The sequence below is a fragment of the Prionailurus bengalensis genome, chromosome A2 (assembly GCF_016509475.1).
Source record: "Prionailurus bengalensis isolate Pbe53 chromosome A2, Fcat_Pben_1.1_paternal_pri, whole genome shotgun sequence".
NCBI lineage: Eukaryota > Metazoa > Chordata > Mammalia > Carnivora > Felidae > Prionailurus > Prionailurus bengalensis.
The window spans coordinates 66,691,141-66,705,866 of record NC_057348.1 but is presented as its reverse complement, the minus strand read 5'-3'; positions in this window follow the sequence as shown (position 1 = coordinate 66,705,866).

Here is a 14,726-nt window from a genome sequence, read left to right as displayed (position 1 = left end):
GCTCAAACCCTCCATTATCAAGCCAAAGTCCAAAATTTCATATAAATCTCATCAGCTCAAAAGTTCCAAATCCAACCTTTTAAATAATCTAACTCAAATATGGGTGAGACTCTGGGTATAATTAATTCACCCGTAGAGCACAATTCCTCTCTGTCAACCTGTGAAACCTGAGAAATCATTTGACAGTCTTACCGAGGATGTCTTGTAGTGGCGAGTGGTCTTTCTCTCACTGCTATCAATATCCTCTCATCGTCTTTGATTTTTGGTACTTTGATGACCATGTATCTTGGTTGACTCTGAGTTTATCCTACTTGGAGTTCAATGAGATTCTTGTATTTGTACCTTCATATCTTTGCTCAAATTTGGGAAGTTTTTGGACATTTTTTCCCTTTAAATAATCTTTCTGTTCCTTTCTCTCTTTCTTTACTTTTGGGTTTCCAGTTATGTATATGTTAGTTTACTTGATTTTTGTCCCACAAGTTCCCTAGGCTCTACTATGATCTGAATATTTCTGGCTCCCCAATTGATCATATTAGAAGGTGGAACCTTTGGATGATAATGATCAGGAGGCTTGAGCTCTCGTGAATATTAGCGTTCTTATAAGAGACCACACAGAGCTCCCTAGCCTCTTCTGCCACATGAGCAGACACGGTGAGAAAGCACTGGGGGTGAACCAGGAAATCAACCCTTACCCCACCATGCTGGCACCCTGAACTTGGACTTCCAGCCTCCAGAACTGTGAGAAAGCAATGTCTGTTGCTTTAAGCCACTCAGTTTGTGACATTCTGTTATAGCAACCCAAAAAGATGAAGGCAGGCTCTGCCCAATTTCTTTCATTCCTTTTTCCTACTGCTGCTCACATTTGTTCATTTCAATGTCCCATCTTCAAGGGTCCTGATTCTTTCTTCAGTCTGCTCCAATCTGCTGCTGTAACACTGTTGCAAAGTTGTCATTTCAGTTATTGTATTTTTCAGCTTTAAAATTTGTGTTGAGTTTTGGGGTGCCTGAGTGGCTCAGTTGGGTGAGTGTCTGAAGGTCGTGATCCCAGTGTTGTGGGATTGAGTCCCGTATTGGGCTCCATGCTGAGTGTGGAGTCTACTTAAGATTATCTCTCTGTCCCTCTGCCCTTCTCTTCAGCTCATGCTCTTTCTTTCTCTCTGAAAAATAAAATAAAATAAAACAAAATTTGTGCTGTTTCTCCTTATAATTTCTATCATTTTGTTGATATTCTCATTTTTTCATACATTTTTTTCCCTGATTTCCTTTAGTTCCTTTATTTCCCCTATTTTTCCTTAGCTCTTTGAGCAAATTTAAGACAATTGTTTTAAGGTCTTGGTCTAATAAGTTTAATGCCTGGACTTCCTCTGGGATGGTTTCTGTTAATTTATCTCGATCTTTTGGATGAGCCACATTGTTCTTCTCTGTTCCCCCTGGTTTAAGAGGGGAGAGGTACTGGAAACTGGCCTGCCACTTGCTCAACACCATGACCTACACTCCACTGGAAAGGGGTGAGGCAAACGTCATAAACTTTCCTGCCATTTTACAGATGACTTCTTCTCAGTGTCCCATTTGTTTAGTTTCCAAACCCCTTTGACTATTTTCTAGAGAGTTTGTGAAGTTGCTTCAGACAACATCTGGTTGTGTTTTGATACTTCTGTTGGGGATAGAACTTGGAGCTGCCTACTCTCCTGTTTTTCTGCCTTCGTTCCAGTCAAGCAATATTTTTAGAAAGCTCTGTACTCACCAGAATGGGCACAGCTTTAGAGGAAATCATTATATCACAGTTTCAGAGTTTGGAATGCGGATGATTAAGTGCAAACTGATTTATTGGGATCACGAAATCCAAATGCCCAAATAGTGAATGGGGAGATATAAGAAATGAAATTATATGCACAACAGAGCTTTAGGAATGGACATTTCCATGAAGGGGTTAATAAAAACCAAAATAAAAGTCATTACAATTTTGTTAGTGTTTTTTTGTTTTTTGTTTGTTTGTTTGTTTGCTTTTTTTGTATACCATGGAAAGGTTGCTGGAAAGAAAGAGATGGCTTATTCACTTGGGAAGAAGTTGATAAGCATGTAAATCAATGGTTATTTATAAACACATGGCTAAACACTCCAGGGATAACAAAATCAGAAAGCCGTTTCTGTTGCTAAACATAAATGGCAAGTAGAATGATGATGGGAACCACCGGTTACTGTGTAAGAGGCCACCAGACAAGAACCAGGATCTTCAGGGCTGCATGGCTGGTTCAGGCGGTTAAGTGTTCAACTCTTGATTTTTGGCTCAGGTCATGACCTCACAGTTCATGAGATCAGGCCCCTGTGTCAGCCTCTGCGCTGACCATGCAGAGCCTGCTTGGGATTCTCTCTCTCTCTCAGCCCCTCCTTCACTTGACTGTGTGTGCTCTCTCTCTCTCTTTCTCTCTCTCTCTCTCAAACTAACTAAATAAATAAAGTTAAAACAAAAACAAACCAAAACAAAACAAAATGTGGTCTTCAAATAGAGAAACACAAATATTGTGAGGCTGTGACTCACAAGGAATAAACCAGAAAAATAAATATTACCCAAACCTCTCTCTCCAAATGATCTTCCACCTATGGCCATTAAGTCCCATTGGCTGAACTAAGCCAACAGCCAGAGGGTAAATCAGCCAGTTTCTACAATCCATACAGATCAGCCTTCTAGCTCAAAGGTGAAAGAGAAAACAATGGAAAATGCATTGGAAGGAGCAACCGTATCATAGGTCTAAACATGGCTTGAAAAGCAATTACTACCCAAAATATCTGCTTTTGTGCTTATAAAATCTAGCTTCTAAAGTTTTAATTGGACTATCATTTTATTTCCAAAATAAAACATTCAATAACTTATTTCAGTTAGAATAACATAGGAAATTAGTAGTTACAAGTGTTAATGTGGGGTATGATGTTCTGTGGGACTTTCTGTGTATTGAGAATACAGATGGAAATCCATTTCAATGTTCTTACACAATGTACATTTGATACTCACATCCAGTTATGATTCAGCTTGCTTTACCTTCTAGATTCTTGTTTTTCCATCGCTAATCACCTCTTCCATGTCCTATCAAAAGTTTTGCACTTGTAAAAATATCAATCACCTCATTTTTCAGAACACAGAAAAAGAACTTGACAAAACAGATACTTTTAACCTAAAAGCTGTTGTAGTTTTTTTCTTCTTCCATAGAATGACACTTTTGATGCCAAAAGCAAATTATCTGAACAAAACAGAAAGAGGAAACCAGTTGCTCACTGTTGCGAGGTAAATCTCTGGGTTTCTCAGAGCACTGGGCTGTCCTTTGTTCTTCCCCGTCTTTCCAGAAATGTTTGCCCAGTGGAGACTTTATAAAGCAGAGAGAGTGTCTTCCCCAGAGCAAAGGGTGGGCACGCTTACTGTCTGATATAATAAATTTGGTATCTTTCTCCACAGTGAAAGGAGGCATGCTTATTTAAATTATGAACAATTTCTGTTGTTCTTCTGGAATATAATCTGGTAAAGGTGAGAGTGTCACCTGGTTTTCTTCATGTTAGTCTGTGACAATGGGGGCTGGGGAAACCAGTGCAAAACAAACCAAAACAAAGCAAAACAAAATGCTGGCATTCTTACTATCGCTATTGGTGTAATAAAATCCTTCGTCTTTGACCCACAAGTCTTGTTTCCTCTGTCAGCACTGGTGACACTGCCACAGTTGGTTTGCTAGCCTGAAGGGAATGTGGGGGCACCTGGGTGGCTCAGTCGTTTCAGTGTCGGACTTCAGCTCAGGTCATGATCTCACAGCTTGTGGGTTCGAGCCCCACTCAGAGCCTAGAGCCTGCTTCAGATTCTGTGTCTCCCTCTCTCTCTGCCCCTCCCCTGCTCATGCACTGTTTCTTGCTCTCTCCCAAAAATAAACATTAAAATTTTTTTGGAAAAAAAAAAGAGAAAGGAATGTAAAATAAGAGCCTTCATGGTTCTTGACGTTTTTGTCAACAGAGTAAGGAAACTGAGAGAAACATGCTTTCTGGAAGAGGACGGATGAGCATCCAGTGGATTTATTAATGGAATTTGAAGGAAGTCCATGGAAATCAATAGCAAACATGTTAACCAAATTGAACACCCAGCTGGGGAATAAATGATCCTCTATCTTATTGCCTCTTAATAAGGATGAATTGGGAAATGGTTGGAGCCGAACACAAGGAAATAGGTTTGAAGACAGCTGTCTTAACTTGGTCCTAGTTTTTTCTCGGTCCCCTCCTGACTTGATTACCAAGGACTTGATTAACCAAGCTGGCAGCCGCACTCAGATTTATCTCATTGTGACAATTAGTGTTAACAATTGCCCTAGGTGGGCAGAAAGTTCAGACTTCTTCTTCCAGGCAACAGTTTCAGAGATGTAGACTACACAGAGCATGAAAAAAAAAAAGAAAGAAAAGAAAAGAAAAAAAGAAATAAAAAAGAGGAAATTTGTGTAAACTATGAGCAGAAATTAAGCAAATTGTTAGAACCCTGCCTTTTGGTTGATTTGCTTGGAAGATGAAGGGTCAGTGCATGTAATGCTCCCTTAGAGAAACTGGCAACCCCGGGGCCACCTTCAGGCTTCCCTTGGTTTATCTTACAGACCTTAGATGCATTCAGGTAAGTAACAAATCTCAAGGTGTTGTTGTGATTGTTGCTAATGCAGAGGGTCCTAACTGCTATAGGAAATTTGGCCCTCCCAGTTAAATTTTCCAGACACAGACACCTTGTCACTGGAAAGCATAGATAAGGAGTTGATTATTCCCACTTTTTTTTTTTTTTTTTGTGGCTTGTGCTTGAGGTATCAATCCAAAAAACAAAAACAAAACGAAACAAAAATTTGCCGAGACCCATCCATGCCAAGGAACTTTTGTTTGTTTGTTTTGTTTTGTTTTTTTTTCCTGTTTCTTCTAGGAATTGTATTGTTTCAGATCTTACATTTAAGTCTTTAATCCATTTTTTAGTTAATTTTTGTGAGCAGTGTTAGGTAGGGATTAGGTGTCATTCTTTTACATGTGAATATCCAATTTTCCCAGCACCATTTCTTGAAGAGACGGTCTTTTCCCCATTGAGTATTCTTGAATCCTTTGTCAGATATTATTAGCTGAAGGAATATGCATGGATTTTATTCTGGGCTCTCAATTCTGTTCCACTGGTTGATGTGTCTGTTTTTATGCCAGCATTGTACTGTTTGCGTTACTATAGCTTGAAACCAGGAAGTGTGATGTCACCAACTTTTGTTCTTTCTCAGGACTGCTTTGGCTGTTTGGGGTTTTTATTTTTGGTTTCACATAAATTATAGGACTGTTTTTTCTACTTTTACAAAAAAAATTCTATTGAATTCTTGATAGAGATTGCATTAAGACTAGAGATGACTTTGGGTAAAATGGACTCTTGAAAATATGAATTATTTCAACCCATAAAAATGGGATACCCTCCCATGTATTTGTGTTTTCTAAAATGTCTTTCATCAATGGCTTGTAGTTTTCAGTGCAGACCTCTTTCACCTCCTTGGTGAAATTTATGCCAAAGTATTTTATTGTTTTTAATGTTATTGCAATTGGGATCATTTTCTGTATTTCTTTTTCAGGTAATTCATTGTTAGGATGTAGAAACTATACCAAATTTAAAAGCTTCTGCACTGCAAAAGAAATGATAATAAAATGCAAAGACAACTTATGAAATGGGAAAAATACCTGCAAATCATTATCTGATAAGGGGTTATATCAAAAATATATGAAGAATTCATATAACTCAGGAGCAAAAGAGAGAAATAATTCCATTTAAAAAATGGGCAAAGAATGTGAATAAACAGTTTTCCAAAGAAGCTATATGAATGGCCAACAGGTACATGAAGAGGTGTTCAACATCCCTAATCATTAGGGAAATGCAAATCAAAACGATAATGAGATCGCACCTCCGGGCTATTAGAATGGCCATTACAAAAAGACAACAGGTAACAAAATACTGGCAAGGATGTGGAGAAAAGAAAACTCTTGTGCACTCTTGGTGAGAATCAAATTGGTGCAGCCACTATGGAAAACAGTATGGAGGGCCCTCAAAAAGTTAAAAATAGAACTACCCTATGATTCAGCAATTTTACTTCTGGGAATATATCCAAAGGAAATGAAAACACTATCTCAAAAAGATATCTGTACCCTTATGCCCCTGGCAGCATTGTTTGCAATAGCCAAGACATGGAAACATCCTAAGTGTCCACTGATTGATGAATGGATAGAGTATGTTGTATATATAAATGCATATTTATACACACACAGATGTGCATACATACATACCATGAATATACACACACACACACACATACACACATACATACATATATGTATAGGTATGTGTATATGTATATATAAAGGAATATTATATATATATATATATATATATATATACACATACATATATACATATATATAATGGAATATTATTCAAACTTTAATTTTTTTAAAATGTTTATTTTACTTATTTTGAGAGAGAAAGCAAGAATGAGTGTGGACAGGGGAGGGGCAGAGAGACAGGGAGAGATTGAATCCCAAGGAGGCTCTGTGCTCAGTGCAGATCCTGATGTGGGGCTCAATCGCAGGACCCTGGGATCATGACCTGAGCTGAAACCAAGAGTCAGAGGCTTAACAGACTGAGCCAACCAGGCACCCCATCCATAAAAAATTTTTTTTAAATAAATTTAAATGGCATTTTCAACAACAAGAATGGAACTTATGGGCATTATGCTCAGTGAAACAAGTCACACAGAAAAAGGCAAATACTGTATGATCTCTCTTATATGTGGGATCTAAGAAAAACAAAGAGACAGAGAACAGATTGGGAGGTACCAGATGCAGGGGGAGGAGAACTGAGAAATTGGATGAAGATGGTCAAAAGGTACAAACTTCCAGTTTTTATATGAGTAAGCACTAGGGATTCGTGTACAATATACTGATTATTGTTTGTTCATTGTATATGAGGTGATGTGTCAAGCATTTATCACAACTTATCAGTAGAACATTTCCTCAATTTTGCATTTTAACAGCATAGGTAACTTTCCTCGTGTAAGAGAAAAATTTCGGGATACTGTGGATTTCAGCTCTGGGGCTGGCAACACTTAGCATCACACTATACTGCCTGACACAGGGAACTTGACACAAAGTTTGGGAAGGGATATGTTCATCTCCTTCCTATGCTTCAAGACATCTTAAGATTTAACTCCAAAAATACATCAAATCAGATGAAAATCACATTATGCTACTCTTTCACAGAATTAACAAAACAGAAAAATGAGACATTATGCCCAAGGCAGCAAAGGTGTCCCTGAAGTTTAAAATTTTCCCTTAAAGAAAGTATAATTTTTGCTGTCTGATGACCACAGAGAGGGCTCCAATAACACTGTCCTTTCAGAAGATATTTATAACCTGATAAAGTAATAATCTTCAGTTTGATGAACACTACTGGCTAATATTGATGGGTTTGCTCTATAATTACCTATTAATCCTAGTAAGATTAATTTCTACATTGACAAAACATTGGGCTTCACATGAAACATATCTTGAACAGAAAAATGTTCTCTAAAAGCATGGTTCTTTCCCTCTTGTGTGTGTGTCTGTGAGTGTATATGTTTAGGTGTGTATGAACTTAATGAACCGAAAAATGCTCACTCACATCCTAGACATGCTCCACTGGCCATGTTATAGGTCCTATGATGGTGTCTTTTATTATTCATTTGAATATGTGTTATCTTCTCTGTAAGCACACACTTTAAAGCGCTGTCGCTAAAAATGACATGTTGATATTGATACACGACTCAGGCATCAAAACGTCCAATAAACAGAAATGTGCACTAAAGTCTCCAGGAGGTCGCATGAAGCAGATTAAGGGATTTTTATTTTGCTAATTTTGGAAGAGAGGAATATATAAACATAAATGTTATAAACACTCAAGAGCAAAGGAGTTTCTAACACACAACTGAAGAATGGGACACACCAGTCTTCTTCAAATGGAAAGCCCGGCACCCAGTCAGGCAAGTGGCGGTAGTTTTGATGGGTCTCTCCAGATAATTTAGAGGTTGTCTCTGCCTCACCCATGACCAGATTCACTTTCTGACATTCCTGGAGCATATCCATAGTTCCTCACTTAGCTTGGCAGCTGAGAACGGTTCATTTTCACGGGTCAACTTCAATTTCTCCAGCATCCATGTTTCCTACAATCCTAACGCTGATCCCTACCACAGGTATAAGACTATCCAGAGTGAGGGGTGCCTGGGTGGCTCAGTAAGTTAAGCCTCCGACTTCAGTTCAGGTCATGATCTCACGGCTCGTGAGTTAGAGCCCCATGTTGGGCTCTGTGCTGACAGCTCGGAGCCTGGAGCCTGCTTCCGATTCTGTGTCTCCACCTTTCTCTGCCTTTCTCCCACTGATGCTCTGACTCTCTCTATCTAAAATAAATAAAGATTAAGAAAAAATTTTAAAATAAGACTATCTATAGTAAATTTCCTCCACATTATTGAGTAATATGAGATACACCTCACATCTCCTTAATTACTTATATATACTTATGCTGATCTTTCAGCAAATGCATTGGAAGTGTTAATACAGGACATACAAAATCAAAGTTAATAGGATGGGCTTTTAAGGTGTGTTGTTTTGTACAGGAGCAGTGCATTCATGCAATAAACTCTTTTCCACCCCCTTTGGATTTTAAGATGTTTCTGTCACCGACTTACTCATCTGCTCCCATGATTCCTTTGATGTCACATTGAACCAATGAGACCACTTCACCAAGCAACAATCCTCTCTTATTAATTGGGTATGCTCAGATGTCGCTAAAATACCTTTCTGTCCCCAAAAGTCTCAATGCGGGGAAATTTTACAAGAAAGGTTACTGAGAAAACAAGGAAAGACTTTGCTACTCAACATTCCTGATCTAAGAATTTATCTTAAGTAACTAATTGGGTAAGTGCACAGACATGTGTTAGGAATGTCTAAATAAGGAATGGTTATTGGATAAAATAACCATTATGCTGCATAGCATAAAATATGTAGCAGTGAGTATTTACAGGAAATATGTCAACAACATAATGAATGGCAAGAAAGATAGTCTATAAATTATTATGTACTGAGTCTTTATAATTGTTAAAATTACATATTTATATACATACATAGTGACAGAATTGGAAAGATATTCACCAAAATGGTAAGCGGGGTAATAGAATTATACATGTTTTTTGTTTGTTTTTTTTTTTTTTAAGTTTATTTATTTATTTTGAGAGAGAAGAGAGAGAGCAAGTAGAGAAGGGGCAGAGAGAGAAGGAGAAAGAATCTCAAGCAGGCTCCACGTTGAGTGTGGGACTCAGTCTTATGAAGGTGAGATGATGACCTGAGCTGAAATCAAGAGTCATATGCTGGGGCGCCTGGGTGGCGCAGTCGGTTAAGCGTCCAACTTCAGCCAGGTCACGATCTCGCGGTCCATGAGTTCGAGCCCCGCGTCGGGCTCTGGGCTGATGGCTCAGAGCCTGGAGCCTGTTTCCGATTCTGTGTCTCCCTCTCTCTCTGCCCCTCCCCCGTTCGTGCTCTGTCTCTCTCTGTCCCAAAAATAAATAAACGTTGAAAAAAAATTTAAAAAAAAAGTCATATGCTTAACTAACTGAGCCACCGAGGCTCCCCAGTAGATGGTTTGTAACACTCCGTTTTTATACGCTTAATGTAATATTAGGATCATAAGGAAACTACACTAATTTCATAGTCAAAGACAAAATAAGACATTAAGAAAATCAAAGTTACATTAAGAAAATGGGTATACAAAGATACCATTGGGCATAAAAAGTATGATCTGTATAGTCTAAAACATCAAACTCTCTTCTCAGGTTGAAATAATATCCACAAATATTGATGCCATTTCCATGGTATTTCTGGTTAACATTTAATAACTGTTCAGGATAAATTCTGAAGCTGAACTGTAATGTGTTTTCTAATATCTAAAACTTGGGAAATACAGAGCATTGTTTAATTCCTTACTCACCATGTGGGGATCCTGAATGCTTCTAATGTGATAAAGTCCAGTCCACTGACCTCCCGTCCCACCACCCAGGTGGAGTATGATTCCAGGTCTCCTGGCCTTGCTAGACTCCTCCCCCCCCCACCTCCTCCCCATGTCTATTATCTTCTGGGAGAAACTCTTTCCTGACCAGCCTTAAGAGTCCTCACTTGAACTTGGTGTCACATCTGACTGTGACGTCAGATGTATCTAAGAACTTTGAGAGTCTTGAGCACAAGCACACAGAACAAGAACCCGGGTAGTAACTAAAAGGACCAACAGGAGCACACTTTGGATGTAAGAGTCGAAGGAAAGAGAGGGTGTATTATGCACATATTTAATCATTATTGGGGGCCCTTTTCCAGGGGCTGGAGAACATTCTCTTGAAGTGAAATTTGAAGGTGAAATAATCGAATGATACTTTAATTAGTTGGCTAACTATTAAGTAAACATTTTTAAAGTCACTAACTTTCTAATTCTGTGCCAATCCCTGCACCTTCCAAGTAGAATCAGCTGGTCCTCCTCTTTAAGTGAGAAGGATAAACATAAGGGAACATGTAGTAAGTGTACTGATAAGGGGTGATGATCCTAATTAACTGCCTTAATTAACTGATTCCTCCAGATCAGCTCAGAGACTCATGTGAATGTTGAGGCAGAACTGTGCAGCAGGGTAGAAACTTGTAAGTCAAACATTCTGCACCCATCTGAGAGAAGCTGGTTCCCCTGGCCATGCCTATGGGACTAAAATAGGCCTCCTGGCTCAAACAGAGGATTGAAAAAAGTGGGAAATCCCCCAAACATTAGATACTTAGAGGAAATTTCAGTGTCGTGCAAAAGTGTCAAACTCATTCCTTACTTTTAATTTATCAGAATTATTCAAGTCTAGAACTTTGATAATTCATTCTCCATAAAAATGTGAAAAATAAAGAAAATATACAATATCTAACCTACAAAAGGAGGCTTCATTTCTCAGCCTCAGTGTTTAATATAATGATATTTTGGCTCTCCCTAGCATTTTAATATGCTTATCTCAGTAGCCTAAAAAAAAATGTCTTTGGAAACCCCTTACCTGTGGCACACGTTCATACTTCAATATTATCTTCACATTTCACGTGCGCAAATTAGAACAGGTGCAAGAATTGTAGATTAGAATGTCAAATGGGGTACTGATAATATCCTATATGGTGCATTGTCTCTGCTAATATCTTAATTACTTATGCAAAATAAAGCTCTGAAATATGCGTGGTAGCATAAGTGCTTCTTCAGCTTTAGCGTGTATGAGAATCACCTAGGGACCATGTTAAAATCCTGTTTTCTGGGCTCCACTCTGAGATGCCCAATTAACAAATTAAGAAGAAGACCCTGTTCTTGTGGCAGCATCCTCAGGCAATTTGAAGGCAAAAATGCAGAAACTAAAGTTTCAGAGACGTTATTCTATAGATTGTCCTACGGTCCCTTTGTTGAATATATCCACAAAGAAATTTTTATTAAGATCACGCGTAAAGTAACATTTTCTTTCTTCATCAATTGTTTCTTCTTATTGTTCAGGCACAGATCACGAGCATGGCGCTGTGTGGGACACTGCAAAAAAATACAAGGAAAAATAAAAAGTGCAAACTCTCTAAACGACTAGTAAGTTACTCTGTGTAATTTATAGATTAATGCACACTAGATGTCTATAGGTAAAATACATTATGAAATCAGTGTCATGAGGGGCACCTGGGTGGCTCAGTTGGTTAAGCGTCCAACTCTTGGTTTGGGCTCAGGTCGTGATCTCACAGTTGTGGGAATGAGCCCCACATCAGGCTCTGCACTGACAGCACGGAGCCTGCTTGGGATTCTCTCTCCTGCTCTCTCTGCCCCTCCCCACCTCACATGCACATGCTTGCTCTCTCTCTCTCTCTCTCAGAATAAATAAATAAACTTAAAAAAAATCAATGTCATGGAAATTCAGAGATTGGTTACTTCCATTTGATTAGGAAATAATGGCCCCATGGAAGAAGGACTATCTAATGATATCTCTTTTCAGGGAGGCTGGATTATGTTTTGTTGAGGAGATTAACAAAGTGAAGAAAACTGTGGCGATTAGAATTTCAGGATGGGTGTGGAAATTGGATGTAGTCTACTTGTGTCTAAATAATATTTGGAGAATGGGCTTAACTGTGTCTCTTGGCAAGAATCTAAAGAACTTGGAATGCAATTATTCAAGAACGTCAACTTCATAGTTTAGAAAATGTGGATATTTCTAAAAAGGCAAGAGAAAGATTCAATGTTGTGTCTTAGAAGGAAATTTCTCTTCCTCATGTGCGGGCGGGGCTGGGAAATGAGAAAGTGTGGACAGCACAAGAGGAATGGGGTGGATGGCAGCGATGAGTTTCGGAATATACGAGGAAAATAAATCCTGGGACTCAGTTTTAAAGTAGAGTTTAGGCATGCTGTGATTGATGAAATGTGAAAAGCATAAAGATTTGGGGATAAAAATATATTCTGAAGTTCCTATCTTAAGTTTCAGAAAATATGAATATGTACTTCATGTAGACAAGGGAGCATTAAGGGGAGTTGGAGGCATGGTGGTAAACCCAAAGGGACCTATGACGTTACACCATTATTCTACTACTGCAACTGTATCACTTGTAATTTAGGAATATTTCTTTATTCAAGACCCAGGCTAAAGGATCCTCCCTCTATGGAATTTTTTTTTTACATTTAAAATATTTTTTTATTAGAGAGGGAGTACAATGGGGAAGAGAGAGCAAGAGAGAGAGAGAGAGAGGGAGAGAATCTCAAGCAGGCTCCATGCTCTGTGAAGAGCCCAATGTAGGGCTTGATCCCATGACCCTGGGATCAAGATCTGAGGAGAAATCAAGGGTCTGAGGCTCACCTGAGCCACCCAGGCTCTCCTCTGTGGAACCTTTTATATTCTTGGGTTCCTGGGTTGAGAGTCAGTATGTCAGTGTAGTCAACAGAGCAGAAATTAACTTTGTAATAAACTACTTCGAAGAAGACACCATGTAATGAATGCCGAAGTTTTGTATACACACACAATCACCACGCAGAATATTTGTCTCTTATCTTTGCAAAAACTAGAGACGTGAGAAGTAAGAGGCAGGTTTATTTTGTAGTTTCTCTATCCTAACTAGAAAACCACAAATTATATATGTATACAGTTATAAAAACAGACTGTTAAATACCCATTTTCTGAAAAGTAGGAAGATGTCTGTGAAGATTATTTTTTCTTTTTTTTTCTTTTTCTTTTTTTTTCATTTCTAACTTTTTGTGATAGTGCTGTGACTTTAATGTCAATATTCAATAAAGCACCTTCTGGTGCTTTTGATATGAAAATGTGATTGCTATTGAACATTAAACAAGGGATGCTGGTAATTTTATGACAATTATGTTTTAGCTTTCCATACCAAAACAATGGTAATCAAATCTCATGCTTGAGAACTTTAGCTGATTGTCATAGGGAGAAGCATCCTGCCACCAGTGGTGTAATTATAGAGGAACATTGATGGGATATTCACCTTCCTCTGAAGGGTAGGGCTAAGTCATTGTAACCGATATAATGCAGCTATGGGCTGATGGGCTGATGTAGCTTATCAAATCGTGTGCTCAGATGTATTTGCATTATATTCCATTTAAATGCCATGTATTATAATTCAGTTACATTGCCATGTTTAAGGAAATGAGCTTGATACTCCCATCTGCTGCCGAATATATGGGTCTTTTGAGACTTGCAAGGAAAGAATGACTCTTGTATGCCATTTCCCATTTCCTTGAGTGAGATTTGTTCCCCTTTGTATGGGATTCTAGGCAAAATCTCTGCTTTTACTACTTTTTCTCACCTTTCCTTCCAATAGATTTCTTGAATCTATCTCACTGGAGAAGAAGGACCTTTCCTATTGTTCAAAAAAATGGGTCCAATGCTGCAAAGATGCCGACTATGTGTGAAAGCTGTGTGGGAATCAACACCATAGAATCTAGAAGTTACCACGGAATGTATTTTTATAATGTAACAAAAATAAAACATGGAAGAACAAGTTTGCCAATGTTTTGTCTGCATTTTAAATGTTCCTGTGGGTTTTGTGTGCATACTTATGGTAATAGGGTATGATAACTGGCACCATACCCAAACAAAGCAACAGGGACTTCTCTGTGACATTTTAAAGAGGATGTTGCCAGGTGAGATTTCAACTTGTGAGATTTCAGCCCTAAAAAAATAAAAATATATCTTTATGGGTACAAAACTTCTGTAAGTTAGTTTTTTTATGAATCCAGGTGATTTCAAGGTTAAGCGGACCAGAGGGACCATTACACTGCCATGAATGCCATTACAGTCATTATAAATGGCAGCTCTTGAAGACCAGGTCCAGTCAATACCCTTATATCCCTTGTCTAAGCAGTGGGGAGAAATTGTCAAGATACACCTGAGCTCTAATCTTAGTAAAGCAATTTAGAAACTTTAATGTGAATATTGGTGAGTATAGCTAACATTTAAGAATTTGCAATGCACCATACACTTATATATGCCTTATCTCACTTAATGATCCATCCTATGGGATAGCTATGACTTTTACCCACACTACAGATGTAGAAGCTGACGCTCACAGAGGAATAAGCAATTTGATGAAGTTCATTTAGTTTGTGTGTGGCCAGGACTCAACCACAAGTTTGT